Below are 26,615 nucleotides of genomic sequence, written 5' to 3' on the forward strand. Positions count from 1 at the left end.
GTCTTCCCTTGTCTTGTTTTCTACTAGCAACATGAAATTTTGAAGGCTGGTGATGCCTCGAAATATTGGCTTACATCTTCATGTTAAACCACACAGTCTCTTTAAGAAGCACCTAATAGAAGGAATACGAAACCACAGGTGATCTGATTATAAATCTGATTTTAGATGGTAGAGCTGTTCTGGAGTCTCAGGAGCTCATACACACTCCCATACACCCACAGAAGACATGCAACCTCAGCAAGATGAGAAACAAAGACCTGCCTCCGATAAAGCCATCTCTTCTGTCTCCACAAACAACCTACAACATCTGGAAACAGGAAGTGACTTGGGGCCATTAGCTAAACAACCATAGAATCCAAACTCATGAATAGAGAGAAACAAGAATCTTAGGCAGGCATGGTGGTGCACGTCTGTAATGTCAGCACTCAGGAGTCATAGGTTTGATGGCCAGAACTTCAAGGCCAGCCTGGGATACATGGCAAGACTCTGATTAAATAAATAAATAAATAAATAAATAAATAAATAAATAAATAAATAGCTGAAGTCTTGAACTACAACGGCAGAATCTCTTAAACTTCGGAAGCCATATGGGTGAAGTCTCCAGCACCTTCCAACATCGATCCCAACATTCATCTTGTTTCCTGAAAAAAAAAAATCTGGTCAGAAAAAATAAACAAAAACGTGCTTCTACAGGCGGTTTTGTTCTTTTCACAGTTAGAAATTATTTTATCCCTATCTTATTCCTATTTCTTTCTCTTTTTTAATCCTTTTTCCTTCTATTCTTTTTCATTCTTATTCCTTGGAGGAAAAGAAACAGTGCTGATATGAATAATGTAAGAAAGAGAAGTCTACTATTTTGAAAAACACCTCAAGCACAGAATTTCAAATCCCAAACTCATCACTGGGCCCATTGTTAAGTGTGTGTCCATCTCTCACAATCTTCTTCTGCCATTATTTTTTATTTAAAATTATTTTTAATAAAGCATTCATTTTCTTGCTGAGGAAATGCAAGAGTGTTGTGAATATGTTAATATTACACAGTATAGGGTTTTGCATCATAAAAGGCATAGTTGTTAGCTCTGTAACTTCTTATTGGGGAATATCCAAAGGAAATGTGATACTTGAAAGTTCTCACACAGTGAAAAAAGACTTCATGCTGCTTATTCCATTAATGAGCATGTTGAAACATAGGACCCAACCCTAGAGTGTAAGGTGTGGGGGCATACTTAGTCATTGCTGGAGAAAAGGGAAGTGAGCCATTAACTTAGAAAACCTAGAAGGCAGTGAATGACTATTTTCTTCTGAGTTGTTGAAAAATGACATTTTTCTCCCACAAGAAATAGTGCCCCTACATTCCTCAATATGGGAGACTATGAGAAGAATGGCTGTTTTATTATGTATTTGAATATTTCCATATGAAATTGCTATTAATTAATGAACAGGTCAGGTCTTACATTGCAGGGTAATTGATATAAGAATTTAAAGTACAAGGCACAGAATAGATTTGTGGTTGTTTTTGTTTGTTAGTCTAAGGTAGTTTTTAATGATGTGTATCATCTTTTTGTGTGTGACCAAATGATTATGACCTTACACTGAGTCTTACTTTACACTGTGTAACTAACGCTTGAGTGAATTTTCTTACCCCAGAAAGATCCATGTGTCATAGTCTTTGTCACCGGGTTGATACTATTGGGAGGTACGACTTGAAAGAAGTCTTTAGGTTGTTGTTGATGGTGTGGCCCTAAAGATAAGAGATGTCTAGAGCGCTCCGTGTTCTCTCCTTTTAAAAACATCCTGCTGAACATGAGGTGAGCAGTTTTTCTTTAATACACACACACAAACTCACACACTACATATACACATATACATATGCAAACACATACATATGCACAAACACATACACACAAACAATATAGTGCTTACCACGAGTCTGAAATTATGTGGTTTATCAATCATGGATTTAAACCTTAAAGGTTATGAGTTAAAATAAAGATTTTTTCTCATACTTAAATTATATATTTTGTTTTAGTGATGGGCTACTTATTAACATAAAAGTATAGATAAATAGATAATAGATAGATGATAGATAGATAGATGATAAAGATAGATAGATAAAGACCAATGATAGAAACAAAGAATAGGAAAAAGCATAAATAAAGAAATTAGGAAAGATTGAATTTTCAGAGTGAGTACAGGGGCTAGGGAGATGGCTGAATGGCTGAAATACTTCTCAAGGGAAGATTAGGACTTGAGTGAGGTAACTCAAACCAAGAAAGACACACTGACTACATACTCAGGATGTAAAGTGAATAAATAAATAAAAATTTTTCAAAGTTCAAGTTGTGAGTTTACCTACCTCATCCTCGAGCCTCCTGATTAAATTCTTTTGCACCTGATAGCACACAATGGCCATTTTATCTGAGGAGTGCATTGAAGGATGTCTTCAACATATTAGGTTTACTATGCAGTTATCTGTAGAGATGGGTTCCCTCCTTTTTCTGATCCTCAGTTTATTCTAGCTGTTTAATCAATTGACTGAATTGTAAAGCCAGAGTCCTGCACAGAAATAGGCATACCTCACAGAGTTAAACTAATTCCACAGCAGGATCACTTCATCAAGCAAAGGGATAAGTCATAGGCAGCAGGGATTTCTTTCTGTCCTGGTAGCCTTCTCTGCATTCTGTCATTCAAACAAAATTGTACCAGCTGGAAGAAAAGGTGTTTGGAAGCTGGAATCCTTTCCTGTGAAAACCAAGAGTCAAAACGAACTTCCTCATCTGGCTTGTGTTCTCTGTTGGAAGGCACAAATTATTCACTGACCCAAGCAAACCACACCAGATCCTAAATCTCAAAGGGAACTCAATGGAATCTGAGTCCTAGAATTACAACTGAAATTCATATTGAAAAAAAAAAGTTTCTTATCTTGGATTTGATCCTTGCCAACCCTAAGGATCTGGTTAACCCTGTGTGTGTTTCCTAAGTCCACTTGGCTTTGATATCTGTGTAGGCATCTCAGAACAGTACAAGAGTGGATCTCTACCAATTAAAAGCAGTCTTTTGCACTGGTTTTTGAAGGACTTTTAGCAAGCATGAGCTAAATACACTCGCCACTCTACTCTTTCCCGCACATGGAAACTAGTGTTTGGCTCTACCACGCCTTAAAACAAAGCATATGGAAAGTCTCATTCATCACTGTAACATGGACCCCAGGAAAATTTCAAAGCACTGGGAACCATTTGTCTCTCATCCCAGAGGCTGATCAGGATGATAAAGTTGCTGATTTCATAGTCATACCTAGGGAATAGAGTTTGAGAAGCCGTGACTGGGGTTGCAAAGAGAAGTGGCATGGCTTGTGGGGCACTGAATTAGTATGCCCCTCTGATAATTACTCCAAGTTCAGTATTTATTTTCCCATATATCCAATACCTACAATGTTTCTTAGCCCTCTGTTGGATGTGGGGTGGATAAAGATTTTTTTTTCCTACTATGTAAGCTACCATTTTGACCTGTTAATGGTGTCCCCTGGTTGAGTGAGACTTTTCAGTTTCATGAGGTCCCATTTATTAATTGCAGGAGTTAGTACAGCACTATAGATGTTCTGTTCATAAAGCTGTCCCTGTGCCAATGCATTCAAGGCTATTCCCCACTTTCCCTTCTATTAACGTCAGTGTGTCTGGTTTGCTGTTCTACATTCTTCTGGCTTTTGAAGTTCCCATAGAGAAAGCAGCTGCTGTTCTGATAGGCTTGCCTTTGTGTGCGACTTGTGACTTCTCTCTTGCAATTTGAACAGCCTTTCTTTATTCTATGTATTTGTCATTTAACTATAATATCCTGTGTGGAGTTTCTGTCGTGGCCTGGTTTTTTTATACTAATGTACCTCTTATATATGAATGGGCACAGCCTTCTTTCTTTGTTTCAGGAATTTTCCACTCTGAGTGTATTGAATTGCTGATCTTCATCTTTGACCTGAAATTATTCTTCTTCTATGCCCATCAAAGTTCTTGTATAGTCCTCTCCTGAGTTGTAAAAAATATATTAGCAGTCCTTTTGAGAAGCCCAACCCCTCTACCTTGTCCTCAAGTTCTGATATTCTGTGCTCTACCTGACCCACTCTGGATATAAAGATTTACACTGAGGGTTTTTATTGAGTTGTTAAATTTTTATTTTCATCTTTATTTCAGCTTGGATTTTCTTCAATATTTCAATCTCTTTGGTGAGTTCACTTTTCATATTCTGAATTTGGTGAAGTCTCAGAACATGCAGAAGGGCAGAGCCAAGGTACCTAAATGCCAGTGGCAGTGTGACTAGTTGCTTGGGCAAGGTCAGGTGGTATGAGAGACTGGGGCCAAGGAGGCTTGACTTCCTACCAGCATTTATAGGTGTTCTTCACTTCTGGAATTGGGTGCAGGAGAAGCAGCAGAGGAGATAAAGGAGGAGGCAGAGAGACTAATGATAATTACTGCCAGTGTCACAGTGTTTCTGGCTGAGTAAAGGGGGTATGGTGTGAGGACCTTAGGAGAAAATTGTGGGGACTAAGTAACAACCTAAAAATGCTACTGGAACTAGGACTGAGTCCTAGGAAGAGTAGCCAAGGTGGGGGAAGATGTAGGAGAATGCACTACTCTGAAAAATTTCAAATCCAACACACATCCAAAAAATACATCTCAGTAAAAAAAAAAAAAAAAAAAAAAAAAAAATTTAAAATGTGGAGTCAGAAGAAAGAGTGGAATGTTGTAGAATTTTCAGGCATGACATGGCCATTGCAAACACTCAGCAACTGTGATTAACTGCAGAGGTCCTGCATAGGATTGAACTTGTCAATATGTCAATATTTCCTCATGAAAGAATGTTTAAAGGTAGACTTTTTTCCCTATTTGCTTGTTTGTCTGTTGTTTTAATTCCAAAGCGAATCCTTGTGTATTTTGCACGGTCATCTTGGATATAATTTCAGCTGAAGCTCTGCTGGACAGCTCCCAAATAAGCATGGAGACCTAAACTGGATCCCCAAAAGACATAAAATAAAACAAAAGGTACCTGTAACCCCAAAGTTAGAGAGGCAGAGGCAGGAGGATGTTTGGGGCTATCTGGTTAGCCATTTCAAGAAGCATCAGGTTCAGTAAAACACCCTGTCTCACAACATAAGGTGACGGGGCTGGAGAGACGGCTCCGTGGTTAAGAGCGCTTGCTGCGCTCACAGAAGACAGGAGGTTTGTTTCCAGCACCCACATCAGGCAGCTCACAATCACCCAATCACCTGTAGCTCCAGCTCCAAGTATATGACGCTGTCTTCTGGCCTATGGGCACTTGAACACACACACACACTTTAAAAATATTTGACCATTTGACATTGACCTCTTGTCTACACACACAAGTACACATAAATATACATACACATACACAACACCCAAATTTAAGAACTCCAAAATTCTCCTGCATAGCCATGCATTGTTTTACAGATAATGTCATCCATTTACTGAGCTCCCTTTTGGTACCTGCTATGTGTTCAAAGGGCTTCTTGGGTGTTTTTTATTTCAATTCTGTAGGTAGATACCAGAGAGGTCCACTTCTCAGGTAAGGAGACTGAGCCTTGTGAGGCTAAGAATTCCCTGTATCACTACAGACAATGAAAAGGAGAAACAGAATTCCCGTTATCTGACACCCAGGCTATTAAGCCAGGATTTATTGCAGTAAGGCTTTCTACACTAGAGATAAATAATCAAATTATTGTTTATTCCCTAGATGGCATAAATTCTCCTGTGAAGCCAGATACATAGCAAGGACAAGGAATGCTTTGAGAAAGTGGGATTGTGTGCAGGCTGAAAGAGTGACAAATACAGTCAAAGGTCCCCATCCCAGCCATATACCCACTAATTTCAGCTTGGATTTTCTTCAATATTTCAATCTCTTTGGTGAGCTCACTTTTCATGCCCACAACGCACTATGCATTTCCGTGTGTGGTGAGTTGCACAGTCTGCTTCCCTGGAAGGATGGCATGCACCAGCTGGTTTTCTCCTCGGCCCTCCACTGGCACTTCCAAACTTTCTTTCTAAAGGAAAATGGTGTGGTTCTCCTTGAATCATCTCTTAGCATTTCTCATCATTCTTAATTAGTCTTCAAAATCTCCCAAGTGTAGTGTGAACAGCACAAACACATACACACACACAAACACACACACACACGATTCACCCACAGGCTCTGTGCTTATTTTCATAGTGCCTGAGATCACTCCCATTTTCTCTCATAAGATAAAAAAGTTCCTTTTTCTCTCCACATCCTCATCAGAATTCTGAGTTTTGTTTTCATGATGATAACCATTCTGGCTGAAATGAGATGGAATCTGAATGTAATTTTATTTGCATTCCTTTGCTAGCTGAAAGCATTAATTTTTTTCAACTATGTATTAGTATTTGCAAAAATGGATAAAATTTGAGATCACATTATGCAAAATCAGCCAGACTCAGAAAGACAATCATCAGGTTTTCTCTTCAGAGAGAGGGAGAGAGAGAAAATACTAAAGCCAAGGGAGCTAGAGAACGAGTGGAAAGAGGAGAGGTATGCGGGGCAAAGAGGAGGGCAATGGAGGGCAGCAGAGAGAGGTATAAAATCAGATATGACATATGCATATGTAGAACTGTCACAATGAAACCCACTAATATAATTAAAGTGAAATTAATGAACCCCACTGAGTAATTAACATATATTAAGTTTTTTTTTAAACTCCAGCAACCTGGATTGCACATATAAGGGGCAATTTTACTAATCAGCAGTATAGGGTAATACAAATTATTTCAAGGCTCAATTTCCAGGTCACGGCCTCAAACTTTCTCTTAATATCTGATAAATTCTACTATTAAAAACTGGCCCCATTGTTTTATTCCAGTATTCAGAATGATACTCTGGTTACTTCCTATAGACAACGCCAGTAGTTTGTCGGACACCTTAACATGACTTATTAAGTACATCTTTTCATTAAGGTAGTGAGATACCTTGTCTTTAAAAAAAACACAAACAACAACAACAACAACAAAACCTCGCACTTTGAATTTGTCAGGGGAGTCAATGATACTTTTAAAATAATATAGGCTATTGTAGTTGCCCTTGATTGCCTTCCAGAATGTGAAGGAAAGACCCTTCTCCTGAAGATACCACACAAACACTTTGGACATAGGACTTAGATGAACAGAGCTGGAACTGACCTTGCATCCTCCTCCATGAGGACTAGGCCTCATAGTATCCAAGGATGTTATACAAACTGCCAAGAAAGAAAGGCAATCAAAACTCCTGGCCAACTGTAAAGCCTATGAGCAACAACTACAATGAGAATGGCAAGATGTCCCCAGTGGGGCGGTAGGCAACATACATTTGTCTACTAGGGTTTAAGGCTCACTTGGTAGGAGGGAATTAATTCCCAGTACTATCAACCTAGCTAACTGCCCATTGATGGTAAGGCCGTAGACCCTAGAGAGCCTACTGCTGTCACTTTCCTAAACCTGCATGATTTCTAGATCCATTGTAAAAATTTATACTAAGATACTTGGAATTCTCGCCTCTCATCAAAGATTCTTTTTGCAGAAAACAGAGACCATTACAAAATTCAAAGTGGTAATAATGCAGAAAGAAACTGACTATGAGGTACCCAACTCTCTCTATATATATATCTATATAACAATCCCTACACCAAAGGACTGGGAAACATTGCAGAAGAGGGGAAGAAACATTGGAGAAGCCAGAGAACCAAGACGTCTGCTGTAAGATAATGTGTTCTATGTTTGGGAAGCTGCACCTATAAAATCTGAACAACATGGATACCTAAACAAGACCTGGCATGCAGGAAATATCACGAGACTATAGTCCTAAGTGAAGAGCTACAGGCAACTAATGATAAGAGAGGGAAAATCTTCTCCAGGAAAAAGCCCCCGATATGTTTTCCAATCCCAATTAGTCAGCCCTGAACACACACAAGCAACACCAACTGGACTCAAAAAGCCTTATTTATATATACACAGGTGCATATGAATATATATACATAACAATATTTAAAGAAGAGATAATAAATTTGAGATAGAGTATGGGGAATACAGAAGGAATTGGATGGTTTAAAAGTTATGTAAATACAGAATTCATATGTAAAAGTCTTTAAATGTTTAAATTAAAATTTTAAATTAAAAAATGTGTAGCTGTTGAATAAGTAAAGCCAGAGATAAGGAAATGAAATCCATTTTCTTAGTTGCTCCTCCATGAAAGAAAGAAAGGAAGTTTCTTGCATTGCCTATGTTCTATAGGATGCCAGCCAGGAGACAAAATACCAAAGGGGAGTAAAATGCTGTCTTTATTGAAATGTGATGTGAATAGATTCTGTTTCCATTGGAATTTTAAATTTATTTTTTATTTGTGTAATACGCAAGTGTGCATGTATGTATTTGCCTAGTTATATGTATATGTGCACCACCTATGTGTCTAATGCCCAGTGGAGGAAGAGAGCTTTGTATCCCCTGGAACTAGACTCTCATATGGTTGTAAACCACCATTTAGGTGCTAGGAACCAAACTCAGATCCTCTGCAAGAGCAGCAAGTGCTCTTAATTGCTAGACCCTGACTCCAGCCTCTTAGTTTTATTTTACATTTATTATGTATTTCGTTAGGGACATGCACCATGGCAAGCATGTGGAAGTCAGAAGGCAATTTGGGGGAGTCAGTTCTCTCCATTCATCATGTGGGTTCTGGAGACTGAACCAAGGTCATCAGACTCAATGGCAAACACTCTGACTTTAGCTGCTGCATCATCTCACGAGCCCCCAAATTAGAATCTTCTAATGGCCCAGATAATTGATTGAGCATGGAGACTGGGATGAAATGAGAAACTTCACTTCATATGTTCTTTAAAGGAACTGGCTAGGCTTAGAAGATGACAGAAAGGCTAATCACAGAGTGACAGGCAGTTATCAGTGCCATATCAAAGGTCGGCTAATAGGATCTTGGAATGAAAATTGAGCTTTAAGGTGGTTTAGCTGAAGACCATAAGAACCTCTTCTGGAAAGACTCTAATCCCCACAGGATTGAAGAGAGTGACTGCACTGCATAAAACATGACCCACAATTTATGACAAAGGTCTCAGGCAGCCCCTGAGAGGTCACCAAAGCTGTGATTCCACATTAATTGATACAAGTCTTCTGTTTTCCAGATGACCTCACGCCTAATTGAACAAGCAGACACACATGCTCCATGTAATCATGGTTATTGCAGGCATTCCCCTCATTTGGAAGTCATGACTTTACCAACAGCCTGGGGTAGTTGAAAAATGTTCTGCAATCTGACAGGCTCGAGACTGGTCATAGGAAATCCTCCTATGAATTTAATCATCTTTAAAATGGTGGCAACAAAACGATACTTATATCAAGCTGTAGTAAGCCAACACAGCATCTAGCCTCAGAAAACACTCGTGAACAACATTGGTATCTGTGTTTTCCAAAGCCTTTTCTTTCTAGATTAATTCACGTAATATTTTTCAAGCACCTTTTGTGTGCACAATACAAAATTCTTTTGCAAATGCTCTCTCTCTCTCTCTCTCTCTCTCTCTCTCTCTCTCTCTCTCTCTGTCTCTCTCTCTCTCTCACACACACACACACACACACACACACACACACACACACACAGCATTTCAATGAAGATGATATGATTTCTCATGTTTGGAAGCTGACACAATCAAAACTCAAGGAAATGTGACGTAATATCAGTCCCTTCAGCTACTGACTAAAAATTTGAGGAGGTTTTGATTTAAACTCAAACCTCACAGTGTTACATTGTTTACATGAAAGAAATTTACAACCCATGTTCTGACAAACTCGCCACCCAGACAGCAAGACAGGATCTGTCACATTCGTCAATGTCTATGGTGTAAACCATGCCAGCCAATGTTAAGTGCAAGCAATCAGCTTCTGGAACTTTCCCACACTTCACCATCAGCTCTCACCGACTTTACTTTTTTAAATAGATCTACATGTCTTTCAAAATGCCCACAGCTAAGAAGTAAAGGCCGAGCCTTGCTTCTTTCTGTCTGTCCATTGCTGTCTGCATTCATTTTGCTCTCCAGTCTTTGAATTTTTCTCAGACCCTGTGGATGCAACCTAAGAACTTTCTGGAAGAGGGGGAGAGACAGAGAGGAGAGAGAGAGAGAGAAACGGGGGGAGAGAGAGAGAGACAGAGACAGAGAGACACAGAGACACAGAGAGACAGGGACAGAGAGACAGAGACAGAAACAGAGAGACAGACAGAGACAGAGACAGAGAGACAAAGACGAAGTCAGAGAGAGAGACAGCGAGAGAAGCAAGTTGGAGCTGCCGGGAAACCACATAGAAGAGCCAGGCTATAAATCAGAACCCACAAACAGAAGGTAAAGCAGGATGTGAAGCGGGGGAGAGTGGAAAATAACACTGGCAGCTATGAGCAAAGAGAAATCAGGTTGTAGTTACAAAGAGCAGCTCAGCATCTGGAGAGGCACAGGTAGTTAAGTAAACAATGATCTAAGAAGTTGCACATGTGAGAGAGCCAGAAAGACTGGCCTCACCCCTCTGCTTCTTATGCACCACTCGGGGGTTTATCCACATTGTCTTGGCCTGTTTCCTTTCCCATAAGTACAGGCAATGGTATCATCTTGGGAACAGATAAATGATACGCGAATCAATCATACAATAACAACTCTGCTTCAGTTTAGGAAAATTACATTTATCTTACTTTATCCTATTCTGTGGAGCTCATGTATATTTGCTTGAATTGACCATCTTCTTTTTTCCATTATTCTCTCAGGCATTGATTTTTTTCTTTATTTACATATACATTTATATTATTACACATATATACAATAACCTACCTACAGCAAGAAGAACCACGAAACAACCAGGAATTATATAAATGTTGCATTAATAGTGATTTGGCTATTTGTATTTGGCAACCTTGGAGGAAACATTTTTCTTACCTTGGTGAGTCTAAAATCCTGAATGTAAATCATTATCTATCATATCTCTTTTCTATCAACTTAAGCCACACAGTACAGGATAACCGCACGACAATACAGAGACTGATGCACTGACCAAGGTCCATGTATAATGTGGACCTGGACTCTCTGCTAATGTAGTACATAGGCTGCACAGTCTCCTTGTGGGCTCCACAATATGGGCAATACAAACTACTTCTGACATGGACCATCTTCTTAGACACAAAGTACACTGTCCATCCATCAGAACCTTCTTAAACTGACATCTCCTGTGTCTCGTTGTCCTTCTAAGCACCTTTACTCTGCGGCTTAGCACACACATTCCTCATCTACACATATGTTTACTCAATTACCGTTGTATCTATAGAACATTTTGGTGTGACTTCTGAGTAAACATCTTATATTTTACTGAATAATGCTATATTCATTTTCTGAGGCTAACATCACAAAATGTCATGAATCACGTTATTTTAATAATCTACAAATATTTCTTCACAGTCCTGTAGACTAAAAGTCCAACACCAAATGTTAATGGGGTTGATCTCTTCCAAGGCCCCTGTCCTTGACTTGCAGATGAAACCTCATGATGTTGCTTCCTTGTGAACAATCCTGGGGACTCTGTGTTCTAATGGTTCCTCCCTATAAGGCCACTCATCACACTAGAATAAAGCCTACTATTTAAGAGTGCACTCTGTCAGATATAGTGGTGGGCATCTTTAATCCCAACATTCAGGAGGCAGAGGCAGACAGATACCTGTGAGCATGAGGCCAACGCAGTCAACATGGGGTGTTTCAGGCTTGCCAGAGCTACAGGGTGAAACTCTGTCTCAAAAAGAGAATCGACTCTAAGATACTCATATTAAATAATACCTTTTTTGAAGACCCTACCTTTAATATTATTATATTCTAAGCTATGGGGGTTCAATTTCCAACACATATTATTTTTTAGTATTTGAGAATTTCATACATGTAGATAATAAATTTTGAGCGAATTCTGGCACCATTCATTACCCTCCAATTTCTGCCATACCACTGACCACTTTCCCCTCCCAAATTTTATGTGCTTGTTTCTTAAACCCACTGAGTCCAGTTAGTGTTGCCAGTATGTGCATCAGTGTAGGTCCATCTACTGGAGCATGGGCAGCCTCTTAGGGGCCACATCCATAAAGAAAACTGACTCTTCCTCTCCAAGTAGCCCTCAGTTTCCAATAGCTCCCAAGCTATGGGTGGGACTTCATGACCCACATCTTCTTCCATGCTGCTATTTTGCCTGGATAGATCTTGTGCATGTCTTGTGATTTTTGTGGTTTATTGAGACAGGAGCTCATTAGCCTACACTGAATTCAAACTCACTGTTGTAGCCAAAGATGACCTTGAACTTCTGATCCTCCTGACTCTACCTCCTAAGTTCTGAGAATATAGACTTGCACCACCATGCTCAGAAAGCTACAATGTATGACTGATGGAATGGCACAATTCTTCTTAAAACAAGTCTTTAACAGTGAATGATATTTCATCATGGTACCCAATGGACCACACAGCACATCATTGGACCCAAAAGCTTGGCACATAACTTGTTCTATGGGACTTAAGCAAACATGATGCAGGCAAAGGCTTAATAATGTCTGGTTCACTGGGGCTTTCTTTTTACAGTGTTGGCACATTATCTAGAATTGCATGAGAAAACCTAAGCTAATCTTCCCGTTCTACAGGCGTGACGTTCTCCCAGATATAAGAAGCTAATGTCTATGATTACTTTTGTGGATGAAGCCATTTTAGGCAGCCAAGGCAGTTGGCACATTGTCAATCAACTTTAAGGTGCATTGTATGAGGCCAGGTGAGACTAGCAGAATTTTAGGCTAGCCCAAAATTCTGAGGTAGTACACACGTGTTGTAAGCCAGTAAGTTTGAGATGGTTTGTTGACAGCAATTGATATGATGAAGCCACAGATCTCATCTTTGTTTATTCATTCTAACACTATGTACTTGAGAAAATTCTATTTGTAGCTCTTTTTCACTCCTTCTGGCTACTGGGTGGCATTCTGTTATCTGCACATGTCATATTTTACTTATCCATTCTTCTAGGAATGAACAGTTGGACTGCCTCCAGTTTTTTCCTCTGCAAACATACTCATGTACATATCTTTATCTGCCTGCGTAAGCGTTTCTCTGGAAACACTATTCAGAAGTGAAATTGCCTGCTGCAGGGTGTCCATACACTTAATTGCACTACATGTTGTCAAATTCATCTTCAGAATCATTGTAGCAATTTATACTCCTTCTAGGATGAAGGCAGTCTGGCCTGAAAACAGTTACCTGGTTCTCATTGGAACAGACCTCGTTCTCTTGTGGTTGTTAGCATTAGAACTGCAAGAGACGGAACAGAGTGCCCATCTAGAACAGAAGGAGGTAGTGTGAAGGCAAGGGAGAAAGCTCCACTGTTAAAGTATTTGCCATGCAAGCATGAGAACCTGAGTTCAATCCACAAAACCAGTTTTAAAAAAGCTAGTCACAGTGTCAAACACTTGTAATCCCAGCACTGGCGAGGCAGACAGGTGAGTCCCTGGGGCTCACTGGCCAGCCAATCTAGCATAGTTGGCAAGCCCAAGGACGTGAGACCTTAAGAAAATAAGGTGGATGGCTGTTGAGAAGTGACACCTAATGTGGTTAGCTGGAACACAAGTGCACACACACACACACACACACACACACACACACACACAAATCTAGCTTAGTGACAGGCACCTCTTCACACGAGTCCTTCCATTTATCTTCTTGGCTGTGTTGTGGGGAATTGGCATACCCTTGTTTTTGTGATTTACCTGTTATAGTTATTAATTGAAATTTTCTGTTTTACATTTGCAAGCTGTAGTTTTCATTGTGTTCCTTGATATTTGGGGGGGGGGGTCTTTTCCCTTGTCTTAAGACATCTAAATGAGGGCTGGGTATGGTGGCCCACACCTTTCATCCCAGCACTCAGTAGGCAGAGTCAGGTGTATTGCTGTGAATTTAAGGCCAACTTGGTCTACAAAGTGAGTCCAAGACAGCCAAGGATAACACAGAGAAACCCTGTCTCAAAACAAAACAAAATAAAGCAAAAAGATATCTGAAAGGATAATCACAATCATAATCATAATCAATAATTATGTTAAAAATAATTGCATAAGTTATCAGTGTGATTGGAGCACAAAAATAAGAAGCTGTTTACATGAGACATGGAAACTATATTAAGAGAAAAATGTCAAGATACACAACAATATTGTGTGCTGCGTAAATCAAAATTGTGGTAAGAAGAACATGTACTCTGAGTCTATTTGCTTATAGCATTTGCTTAGACTCCATCATCTGGCAGTGCAGAGGAAGAAAAAGGAAGTTCGAGCCCAAGGCATTCTCAGGACCAGGAGCATTAAGGCTGGGGTGATACACTAAATTCTACCTGCTCTCCTCCTCTTGTCAGGCACGTGTTTGCCTGAAATGGGCCAAGAACATGACAGTATGGCTCTCTGTAGAAAACTCAGAAGCCACATCCATTCTTGAACTAAGGAAGTCTGGTCAAATAGTTTCCCAGAGTGGTGACAAGCTGGTGATCAAGGGTAACCACGGGTACACGGAGACTGGGCGGAAGCAGGAAACAGACCCTTCAATTATAAGCTAATAAAGCAACTGTGACTGTTACAGTTAGACAGATAAGAGGCAGGGATTTTCAGTGGTATTGGGATGCTAAAAACATCTTGATATAATAAATATGAAAAAGAATTAGAACTTGTGGATATAAAACACAAAACGAAAGGACTAATGCTCAGTGGATACATGGACAGCAAATTTGGCATAGCCACAAAGAGATTACAAAAGCAAATGCATTTTCCAGACAAAGCACAAACACAGATAAGCATAATCTGAACAGCTCACAGAGAAGAGAGAGGAAATGGAACAAAGGCAATGTTTAAAGACATGAGGTCTGATGTTTTTAGACTTGATGTATGAGATCAACCCCCATAGGCTTAGAAAGTCCATCAGGACAAACTAAAAGAACTGTGTACAGAGCTAGGTTTGAGTGTGTGTGTATGTGCATGTGCATGTGTGAGTGTGTGTGCCCACATGTGAACAGACATGTACGCATTTGAATGGTGGGCAGTGATGTGACAAGGCCAAACTAAGACAGTGAAAATAAATAAATAACCAAAAGAAATGTATATAAGAACATAAAGATGTATTAACCTCAATAAGTGGTAGTAAACTTGTGATGAACTTCACTCAACAACAAGGCAAGCAAGACTAGAAAGCTGCTGTTTTCAGGGAGCTGAAAGGAACTTCGTAGCAGGCAAAATGTCTATACCTAACAAGATTATCTGTCAAGAAGCATAAGAGACAAAATAAAAACTTTTCACACAAGCTACAGTTGAAAGTCATGATCAAAAGGTTCTCACTGCAGGAAATGCTGAAAGATATATTTCAAAGGAAAGAAAAGTTATCTCAGATTAAAAGCTGGCATTTAAGGAAACGGAAAACAAAGAAAGCTACATGCAGTACACTAAACAGTATGCAGTAAGGTATATATACGAACGTGTTAACACACATGCAGATACGGAGAGAATTAAATTGTCATGTTGCAGTAAGGTGGGAGGATGGCTGAAGCTCAAGTGTTGTAAGGTTTATCAGCATGTAAGTTAAAGAATTTTATTATATTCTGATTCTTAGTGTTAGATATGCACATTATCATTGTTGTAATAACTAGCAATATGAACAGAACAAAACAATATAATGAAAAGGCATTGACTGGAATTCTAGCATTGCTACATATGTCAACAAGAACTGAACAGTTACGTAAATGGATAGCAGATGGTGCCAGGCAAGTTTCTCATTATTGGAGTGGGAAATTCAAGACAAACAAGCAAGAAGGCTGCAGTGATATATGTGGTAATGACGTAAGCTGTAGATATCAATAAAAGCTCATGTTAATCTTATATAGGCATAACATCCATACTTATGGACACACATATGACACTTAGCACATACATACTGCTTTGTTCTGTTCACCACGGGCACAACTTACAGGCCAAGTCTTTGTTTCTAAATCCATTTTCGAGGCCAGCCTGGTCCACAAAGCAAGGCTAGGACAGCCAAGGAATACACAGGGAAACCCTGTCTCAAAAAACAAAAACAAAAAAACAAAAAAAAATCCATTCTCCAGCCAAAAGAACCAGAGCTCCTTGGAGAAGGGGCAGACTTTAAGATTGAGCTAGGAAATATACAAGATGAACTCAGAGTAGTCAGTAAAGTCTGAGGAATTTTTAAAAATTTTATGCCATGAAACAAGATTGTTTATAATATATGAGAAATAAATTCTACTCTTTAAATAAAGAAAACATAATACACCCAAGAATATCCTTTATATTTACAGTTTTCTGTTCTGCAAGAAATTGACCAGAAGTATACCAATGATCATTAACTGCACAATTCCTAAATGTGTATGTGTGTGTGTGTGTACATATATGTGTGTGTGTGTGTGTGTGTGTGTGTGTGTATATATATATATATATATATATATATATATATATATATATATATATGCTGTATCTTACAGTTTTCCATAAGTAATCTTCTCTTCAAAATCATTTTTGTAATTCCCCGTTTGGAAATAAGCTAGCAAACAAGGAAAAATGATGACTTTGGAGGAGACACAACGACCCCCCGAAAAGACGGAGAAAGGTCGTTTTGTCATTCCACAGTTCCATTTAGAGCTATTAAGCAGCTGGCTGTGTGTTTCCATTGGTGGCGTCAAACACCAGAGGGGAAATTATATGGAAAGTAGACAACAGCCTCAGAAGCATTTCAAGAGAGCCACTCCCTGAAATGTGGATCCTCAGGGAAGCACAATATGGGAGAATTTGTTTGATTACCAATGACCTTCTGCAAGTTACATAGGCCTCCCAGGGCCTTGGTGTCCTCAGCAAAATGAAGTTTTGGAAGGAATGACCTCCTAGGACCCTCCTGGCCTTAAAATCTTATGCTTGAAGGCTGCTTAATATACAGGACAGATTTTATGATAAAATCAATAGTGAAAATAATAGCATTGAATAATCTGTAACATTTTAATCTACAAAAAATGCGTTTTAATTGATGTGCATTCTGTCTCTAGCAAGTTCTATTTTAAGTAGGAACATAAATGTCATTATATCTATTATAGAAATGGGAACAATAAGATAAAGTAGGCACTGACAAGAAGTGATATAAAGTGCAACTTTTCTAATAATTCTGAAACCTGGGGGTTGCTCCTAGCCGTTTCCATTCTCCGGGTCTTCTTTTGTTTGTTTGTTTCTTCCATCTGCAAAATAAGTAAATTGAGCTAAACTAGATTATTTCTATGATTATCTTATTTTATGACTAAATAAATTCACCTTCTGATAAGTAGAGGTGCTTGGACAAAAATCAAGTTCTCTTGATTATGAAAAGGGCTTTTTCCTATTCAATGGTCCCCTTGAGCAACTCAGGAACTTTAGATGCATGTGCAAGTGACTTGGACATCACTCATTTACATATCTCCCACTGCCCCCCACAAACGTGCCAACCAACACATATATAACTGAATTCAGTTCTGATTCCAACGTACCATACAGAATGGTAAAGACCATTCCAGCACAGGTTCTGAGACTGTGACATAAGGAACACCGCACAGGTAGGAAGGACAACTATTGTGCTCATGAGCTCATAGCCACACACACACAAGCCCTACACAGACCAAGCCAGACAACAACCTGACACTAGTGAAAGAGGGAGTCACTAGACTCCACTGTTAACTGAGGAGCTATTGACTGTTGATGGCCTCTGGGAGAGGGAGATTCAGGTTTCATTCACTTTTTTCCCATTAAAATAACTTTTTAAATTTTTCCTTTATTGTACATAGATTCATTTCTTATACTACATATCCCAAGTATAGCTCCCCCTCCCTTTACTCCAGCAATTTCTTACTCACCTTCACTCTCCTCCAAATCTATTTCCCTTTTCATTAGAGAAGAACAGGCTTCTATGGGATAACAACCGAACACAACAAAAGAAAATATAATAAGATGAAGCAAAAACTATCATATCAAAATTGAAACATGGCAACCAATAGGAGAAAAAGAGACTCAAGAGCAAGTAAGAGTCAGAGACCCACTCATTCTCAAAGTCAGGAGTCCCATAAAAAGTATTAAACTAAAAACTATAGCATATATACACAGCACCCGCTGCAGACATATATAGGCCCTGTGCTTGCTACTTCAGTCTCTGTGAGCTCATATGTGTCTTGTTTGGTTGATTCAGGGGGCTGTGTACTAGTCTCCTCCAGCACTTCTGGCTCTTACAGTCTTTCCACATCCTTTTCCTCAAGATTCTCTGAGGGGAGGGATTTGAAGGACACCTCTCATTTAGACTTTCTCTCCAAGAAATATCTGATCATGGGTCTCTGCATCTGTTCTTATCTGCTGCTGGAGGAAGCCTCTTGGATGATGATTCGATAAGATACTAATCTATGAGAAGTCATTTTATTGATCTTTTAGTTAGAGCATAGTGTTTGGTTTTACTCTGGATCTCTGGTCTATCTAGTCTCTGGTTCTTAGTTACCCAAGAAGTGTCTGGTATGGGTTCTTCTCATGGAGTGGGCCTTAAGTCAAATCAGACATTGGTTGGCTACTCACACAAGTTCTATGCTACCATTGCCCTACCATATTTTGCAAGCAGGACAGATTATTGGTCAAAGATTTTGTGGCCGAGTTGGTGTCCATATTTCTCTTTTGGTAGCCTGCAAAGTACCTTCCTGCACCAGAGTCCAGAACTTAGAGATGAAGGCTCCATGTAGGCACCAGCTTGACTTCCCCATGTTCAGTGAGTTGTGTGGGCATTGTCCTTAGCAATGCAGCACTGCTGTCAGTTTGTGGAGAGTGGCCCATTGTCTTAGCATCAACCTGTGTTGTTTGGGGATGCCCATGGGACTCCCTTGGCTAACAGCTCAACTGAATGAACTCAATTCTGCCACTGGAAGCCTTGTCTGATGACAAGAGATGGCCAGTTGAGACTCCATATCCCCCATTACTAGGAGTCCTCATTAGGATCACCTTCATACATTCCAGAAAGTTTCCACTCAACTGGGTTCCTGCACCACCCCCAAATTCTTGCCCTACAATTCCAGCCATCTCTCCCTAAACTCTCTCCCTCCACACCATCTCCCCACCCCCTACATACCTGACCCCACTGTTCCAATGCCCACCTGCTCCCAATCTTCCCATAAAATCTATTCTATTCCCCCTTCCCAGAGATATCCATGTGTCCCTCCTCGCACCCCCACCCCCAGACCACTCCTCTTTACCTAACCTCTTTGGGTCTCTGGGTTGTAGCTTGGCTAGTATTTACTTAATGGCGATTATCCACTTATAAATAAATATATACCATATTTACCTTTCGGGGTCTGGATTACCTCATTCAGGATGATTTTTTTCTAGTTCCATCCATTTACCTGCATATTTTATGGTGTCATTTTTTACACAGCTGAGTAATACACCATTGTGTAAATGTACCACATTTTCTTTGTTCTTTTGTTGAGGGACCTCTAGATTGTTTCCAGTTTCTGTTTATTATGAATAAAGCTGCTGTGAACATTGTTGAGTAAGTGTCCTTATGGTAGGATGGAGCATCCTTTGGATATATGCCCAAGAGTAGTTTAGCAGCCTCTTGAGGTAGATCAATTCCCAACTTTCTGAGGAACCACCATATTGATTTCTAGAGTGGCTGTACAAGCTTGCCTGCCCACTAGCAAGAAAAGAGTGTTCCCCTTGCCCCACACCCTCACTAGCATGAGCTGTCACTTATGTTATTCATCTTAGCCATTCTGACAGATGTAAGATGGAATCTCAAAGTAGTTTTTAATCTGCATTTCCCTGATGGCTAAGGATGTTGAGCATTTATGTGGTTCACTGTTGATATTCTCTGTTTAGATCTGTTTTGGCTTATTTGTGGTTTTGATATTTAGTTTCATGAGTTCTTTGTGTATTTTGTAAATTAGCCCTCTGTCAGATATGGAGTTAGTGAAAATCTTTTCCTATTCTGTAGGCTTGCATTTATTCAGATAATGTCCTTTGACTTACAGAAGCTTATCAATTTTATAAGATTCCATTTATTAATCGCAGATGTTAGCGCCAGCATTATGGTGCTCTGTTCATAAACCTGCCTCTGTGCCAATGCGTTCAAGACTGTTCTCCACTTTTCCTTCTATCAGCTTCAGTGTTATCTGGCTTGATGTTGGTGTCATTGGTTCAGTTGGAGTTAAGTTTTTTCAGGGTGATAAGTATGGAACTATTTGTAATCTTCTGCATGCAGTATCTAGTTTGACCAGCACCACTTGTTGAAGAGGCTGTCTTTTTTTCAGTGTGTATTTCTGGCTTCTTTATCAAAAATCAGGTGTTCATATGTGTGTGGCTTTATGTCTTGACCTTCAATTTAATTCCACTGATGTACGTGTCCCTTTTTATGACAAAACCATGAAGTTTTTATTAGTATGATTCTGTGGTACAACTTGACATTGGGAATGGTGAGGCCTCTAGCAGTTCTTTCATTACTCAGGATTGTTCTAGCTATTCTTGGGTTTTGTTTTTCCATATGAAGTTGAGAATTGTCTTTTCAAGGTCTTGACATTTTCTGTTGGAATTTTGATGGGGAATTTTGATTGAATTGGCAGATTGCTTTTGATAGGATGGCCATTTTTACTATGTTAATCCTAACAACCCATGAGCATAGGACATCTTTCCATCTTCTCATATCTTCTTCAATTTCTTCCTTCAGACCCTTGAAGATTTTGTCTAAAATTCTTTCATCTGCTTGGTTAGAGTTACACCAAGATATTTTATAGTATTTGAGGATATTGTGAAGGGTATAGTTAACCTAATTTCTTTCTCAGTCCAATTTTCATTTGAATCTAGGGGAGCTAGTGATTTTTATGAGTTAATTTTATATCCAGCTACTTTGCTGAAAATATTTTTCAGCTGTTGGAGTTCTCTAGTGGAATTTTTAGGGTCACTTATGTATGCTATCTTACCACCTACAAATACTTTAATTCTTTGACTTTTTGATCCTTCTTCTGTCCAATTTTTATCCCCTTAATCTACTTTACTTGTCTTTTTGCTCTAGCTACAACTTCGAATACTTTATTAAATATATATGGAGAAAGTGGACAACCTTGTTTTGTTCCTGATTTTAGTGCAATTGCTTTGAGTTGATGTTGGCTATCAATTTGCTGTATATTGCCTTTACTATTTTGAGGTATGTGCCTTGTATCCCTAATCCCCACAGGACTTTATCATGAAAGGGTGTTGGATTTTGTCAAAGGCCTTTTCTGCATCTAATGAGATGAACATGTGAGTTTTTTTCCAGTTTGTTTATATGATGGATTACATTGACTAATTGTGGGAAAGGAAGCCTACTTGATCACAGTCGGTGGTCTTTTTGATGTGTTCTTAGATTTAGTTTGCAAGCATTTTTTATTGAATAAATTTTTATCTATGCTGATAAGGGAAATGGGTCTATAGTTCCAATTTCTTGAGTCTTTATGTGGTTTGGTATCAGAATAACTGTGGCCTCATATAATGAATTGGGCAACATTCCTTTTGTTTCTATTTTCTGGAATAATTTGAGGAGTACTGACATTAACTCTTCTTTGAAAGCCTGGAAGAATTTTGCCTTAAGACCATCTGGCCCTGGGGTTTTTTGGTTGGGAGACTTTTAATGACTGCTTCTAGTTTCTTAGGGATTTAAGGAATCTATTTAAATGGTATGTCTGATCTTGATAACTTTGGTATATGTATTGAGAAACTTATCCTTTTGATTGTTTGTTTGTTTAGATTTTCCAATTTTCTGGAGTAGAGGTTTTTAAAGTATGTCCTTATGTGTCTCTGGACTTCCTTGGTGTCTGTTGTTATGTCCCCTTTTCCTTTCTGATTTTGTTAAATTGGATCTCTCTCTCTCTCTCTCTCTCTCTCTCTCTCTCTCTCTCTCTCTCTCTCTCTCTCTCTCTCTCTCTCTCTCTCTTAGTTAATTTAGCTAAGAGTTTGTCTATCTTGTTGGTTCTCCAAGAACCAACTCTGCTGTTTCATTGATTCTTTGTATTGTTCTCTGTTTCTATTTTATTGATTTCAGTCCTCAGTTTCATTATTTCTTTACATCTACTCCTCTTGAGTGTGGTTACTGCTTTTTGTTCTAGAGCTTTCAGGTATGCTCTTAAGTTGCTAGAATGATATCTAATCAATTTTGTTATGTGTGCACTTAGCTATGAATTTCCTTTTAACACTGATTTTATTGTATGCCATGAGTTTTAGTGTGCTGTGTTTTCATTTGCATTGAATTCTAGAAAGTCTTTAACTTATTTCTTTACTTCTGTCTGAGGGTCAGTTTTCTTTATGGGTGTGGTTCCTGTTGGTTGACCATGTTCCAGTAGATGACCCCAAACCCATTACATATATGAGCAACACTAATTGAACTAGGTGAACTTTAAAAAAGACGTGAAGTTGAGAGGCAGTCATGGGGGCAGATCTGGGAGGAGTTAGGGGAAGATCGAAAGGGTAAAAGTGTCCTCTAGTAAACATGCATATACTGTGCATGTATAAAATTCTCTGAGAATAAATAAGACTATGTGATGACAAAAAACAAAAACAAAACACTGCATGGCCAGTATAAGCTCTTTCTAACCAGGAGGGTCACTTCTTCCCAATGTTTCATATATTGATGCAGTGAAGACCAGTGTGCAGTGTGACAGTCAGCAGCAGTTGCCACTGTATATTATTTCACATTGGCCTCAGGCAGTATCCTTCAGAAGATGCTGTTGCTGCAGATCCAGGGACCACACTTTGGGATATCCCTGCTCTGAAAGACCCATTGTTCTAGTACAAGCTGAATTAATAATGGCAGGATTTCCCAGTGGAACCGAATCAGAGCCCAATCCTTGCTGGATCTGCCCTCTGAGAAAGTTTACCCTCTTACATCTGACTACACTCCAGATTTTATTATTTCTCCCTACCTTTTCATAGTTACTTTTAAATAGGCTTCAACAAAAATTTATTGTGAACTTATAAAATCATTTTTTTCTGGTAGTAGAACAGTAGGGACTGTCTATGTTAATTTTATGCTTTTTTTTTTTTTTTTTTTTTTTTTTTTTTTTTTTTTTGGTTTCTCAAGACAAGGTTTCTCTGTATATCCTTGGCTGTCCTGGACTCACTTTGTAGATCAGGCTGGCCTCAAACTGACAGAGATCTACCTGAATATTATATTTTTTTGTGAAACTAGTTTATGTCGTCCCTAAACTTCCTCCAAATTCTAGGATATTATACCACATGATTCAGTGTGTTGTCATTTAGCGTGTTTAAATTATATATATTTCCTTCACCCCATTTCATTAATTTAAGCTCCACCTCTTAATATCTCTTGACCATGAACAATGTTTCAAATTCTTCAGGCAAATTTGCAGACTCAGTTTTCTCATGTGATAGTTTTAAGAATTGAAAAATATCCAAAGGTATACATACACATGTGTGCATGTGTGTGTGCCCTAGCACACACACATGCACATGCACACACACACACACACAGAAAGGGAGAGAGAGATAGAGGGAGAGAGAGAGACAGACAGAGAGAGAGAAACAGAGAGAGAGGGAGAGACAGAGAGACAGAGACAGAGAGAGAGAGAGAGGGAGAGACAGAGAGAGAGAGAGAGAGAGAGAGAGAGAGAGTCTAAATGTAGTCATCCCTGTATTATTTATTGCTATTATATGTTGCTTGGGGGGGATCAATGAAAATAGATATTTTTCAGTTAATGGTCGTCTGAGAAAAGAATTGATTTCTCTAAGTAACTAAATTTAATTAGTAACAGAAGCTAACAGCTCATAGATTAAATATCTACAACAACTTGCTTCCTACAAAAAGGAATTGACTTAGGACTGGAGAGATGACTCCATGGTTAAGAGAACTGCCTGCTCTTCCAAAAGATCAGAGTTCTATTTTCAGCACCTCCACGCAGTTCACAGCAGATCCACAGTCCCAAGAGATCTAAGGGTACCAGACGTGCACATGGTGTGCAGACATACATAAAAACAAAACAATCACACACATAAAATTCATTAAAATGAATTAACTTATGAGAAATAATGAAATCAATGTTTGCTTAGGAAATGGGAAACTACACCCTTCACAATAGCCACAGATAGTGACTTCTAAACTTCAAGAGTCTAAAGAAAGAAATTGAAGAAGATATTAGAAGATGGAAAGATCTCCCATGCTCATGGACTGGGAGGATCAACAGAGTAAAAATGGCCATCCTTCCAAAAGCAATCTACACCTTCAATGCAATCCCTATCAAAATACCTACACAATTTTTACAGACCTTGAAAGATAAATTCTCAACTTTACACGGAAAAACAAAAAAACCCAGAATAGCTGAAACAATCCTGTATAATAAAAGATACTCGGGAGGAATCTCAATCCCTGATCGCAAGCTGTACTATAACGCAGCAGTAATAAAAACAGCATGGTACTGGCATAAAATTAGGCTGGAATTGAATAGAAGACCAAGAAATAAATCTACATACCTACAGACATTTGATTTTTGACAAAGAAGCCAAATCCTTACAATGGAAAAAAGACAGCATCTTCAACAAATGGCGCTGGTCTAACAGGATGGCCACATGTAGAAAAGCGTACACAGATGCATTTTTATCACCCTGCACAAAACACAAGTCCAAGTAGACGTAAGACCTCAACCTCAAACTGGACACCCTAAATCCGTTAGAAGAAAAGGTGGGGAAGAGCCTTGAATTTATTGGTACAGGAGACAATTTCCTGAACAGAACACCAATAGCTCAGACTCTAAGATCAACAATTAATAAATGGGACCTCATGAAACTGAAAAGCTTCAGAAAGGCAAAGGATACAGTGAACAGAACAAAACAGCAGCCTACAGACTGGGAAAAGATATTCACTAACCCTACATCTATCAGAGGGTTTATAACTATATAGACATGTTTCTGGTTTCCTTCCAAGGCTTTCCTACCACATCTGATCCCTCAATCCAGACTGATGTGATGTAAGCCTGTTAGTTAGGCCACTATCCCGTACAGGTCATCTGCAGTGCTGGCATAGGAAGCTTGGACCTTGATCCAAGAAAGCCAGCATTTGAAAGCTCACTGTGAGACAAGGAAGTTATAACATATTTATTGTGCTATCTTCCATGGCATGGATTACACACGAAATGAATCTCTACACATAAAAATAAAAATAAAAGAGCTAGCATGTGGAGGAAACTGTAGATGAAAGAGATAGAGTCAGCTCTGAGAGTTAAGTTCTTGACTTTGAGAGTCCTTAGAAGTAGTCATATTTGTGTTCTTGGATTCTATGATACATGTTGGAAACATAAATTAACTCATGACATAAAATTTACTAGGGCTACTTTCTTTCTTTTTTTATGATATAGTAGCATGTGCTTTTATTTTTTAATATATATTTTATTAATTTATTTATAGTACATCTCAATTGTTATCTCATCTCTTGTATCCTCTCATTGCTCCCTCCCTCCCATTTCCCCCTTACTCTCCTCCCCTATGACTGTTCCTGAGGGGGATTACCTCCCCCTGTATATGCTCATAGGGTATCAAGTCTCTTCTTGGTAACCTGCTGTCCTTCCTCTGAGTGCCACCAGTCCTCCCCATCCAGGGGACGTGGTCAAATATGGAGCACCAGAGTTCGTGAGAAAGTCAGTCTCCACTTTCCACTCAACTGTGGAGAATGTCCTGTCCATTGGCTAGATCTGGGTAGGGGTTCGAAGTCAGGGCAGTTGGCGCTTAGCTCAGTGGTTTGAGTATCTGGTTTCAGTCCTCAGCCTCACAGGGCTACTTTCTTTCACTTGTACCTAAGTGATTCTGAACAATAACATGCCCAATGAAGGTAAGTGGTTAACTACTAAAGGGCCCATCATTTACTTAGGCGTAACCTCTACTCAGAATCCTTTAGTGAAACTTCCTGTTTACAAATGAGAAATGAAAAATACAGACAACTTTCATGCTATTTATTTAAGATGTAGTAATTTTAAAAAATGTGCAATTCTCAGAGAGAAAAGGAAACTCTGTGAAATGGTCAGAGGTCAAATCATAAAGCCCATCATTGGTATGAAGAGGAATTAACAGAGACAAGTTACCCCAGGCACAGCCAAACTGACTCACCCTATCAGCTCTGAGATCCTGGCTTCACTATAAGAAATAATGCATCTGCCCTCAGTGATTACTACAGATTTAGGACTTACTCCATTACATAGGAACAGGCAAGATGCACCGAGCAACTTCAGTGAGAAAGAAAGCTGGGAGAAGCGGTAACCCTGGGAGCAAGTCTGTAATCTGTGCTACACTGAAGGCTGAAGTGGGAGGATCGAAAGCTCAAGGCTTTCTGAGTTACATAGTGAGTTCAAGATCAACCTGGACCACTTTCTGAAACATTATCTCAAAATGGAAAAAAAAAATTTAAGAAGACTGGAACTTGAGAAACTGTGAGAGTATACAGAAGACCTGCACAAGATCAAACCAGACAAAATCCTAGCACATAGAAAAGGAAGTGGACACTA

This window comes from Acomys russatus, chromosome 7 (assembly GCF_903995435.1).
Source record: "Acomys russatus chromosome 7, mAcoRus1.1, whole genome shotgun sequence".
In the NCBI taxonomy this organism is placed as follows: Eukaryota; Metazoa; Chordata; class Mammalia; order Rodentia; family Muridae; genus Acomys; species Acomys russatus.